The sequence below is a fragment of the Capricornis sumatraensis genome, chromosome 9, assembly GCF_032405125.1.
Source record: "Capricornis sumatraensis isolate serow.1 chromosome 9, serow.2, whole genome shotgun sequence".
Taxonomy (NCBI): Eukaryota; Metazoa; Chordata; class Mammalia; order Artiodactyla; family Bovidae; genus Capricornis; species Capricornis sumatraensis.
In genome coordinates, this window is record NC_091077.1 from 62,272,300 (window position 1) to 62,273,172 (window position 873).

Consider the following 873-nt stretch of genomic DNA (forward strand, 5'->3'; position numbering starts at 1 on the left):
GTTCGATCCCTGATTTGGGAAGATCCCTTGGAGAAGGAAAGGGCAACACGTTCCAGTATTCTTGCCTAGGCAATCCCATGGACAGAGGAGACTGGCAGGCTACAGTCCATGGGGTCACAAAAGTTGGACAGACTCAGTGACCAAACTACCACCAATGATAAGGCTGATAGAGTCCTAACAGTATCTGAAAACTGTGCAGCCTTTTTTTTAAGAGTCTCTCTAATAACAGTATAGCAGGGCTTCCCTGGTGGCTCAGAGGTTAAAGCGTCTGCCTGCAATGCAGGAGACCCAGGTTCAATCCCTGGGTCGGGAAGATCCCCTGGAGAAGGAAATGGTAACCCACTCCAGTATTCTTGCCTGGAGAATCCCATGGACGGAGAAGCCTGGTAGGTTACAGTCCACAGGGTCTCAAAGAGTCGGACACGACTGAGCAACTTCACTTTCTTTTCACTTTCAGTCATCATGGGAGGAAGAATCTTATCTACAATAATGGCCTCCCAGGTGCACATGGGGAAGGCAAATTTCCACTTGCTTCAGTAATTCCAGTAAGTTCTGTCTTTCTGGGTGAAACATTAGGAGGAGCCATAGAATAAATGAAATTTGAGGCCCGGAGGTGACCTAAAAGAGGCATTCTGGACTTGGGCTCAGCAGCATTTCAAGCATAGCTCCTGGCACTGAGCAGTCAATGAACTGGGGAGTTCTACCAGGGATGGGATGAACTCATTCGTCCTCTTATTTTGACTGGGCATGAATCTACATTCTTTTCTTTTTCCCTGGTGAAATGAACCAACCAGAGTAGATTTTTAAAAACATATAAATAGGTTATAGAACACATAAAGATTTTGAACATATATATAAAGTAGTATATGTTTA

General features: G+C 44.9%; 1 non-coding gene across 1 annotated transcript; it reads left to right on the forward strand.

Annotated features, from left to right (window-relative positions):
• Positions 1-241: 241 nt before the first annotated feature.
• On the forward strand, positions 242-313 carry TRNAC-GCA (transfer RNA cysteine (anticodon GCA)). The gene has a single exon. It is a non-coding gene; the product is annotated as a tRNA-Cys (tRNA).
• Positions 314-873: the final 560 nt, after the last annotated feature.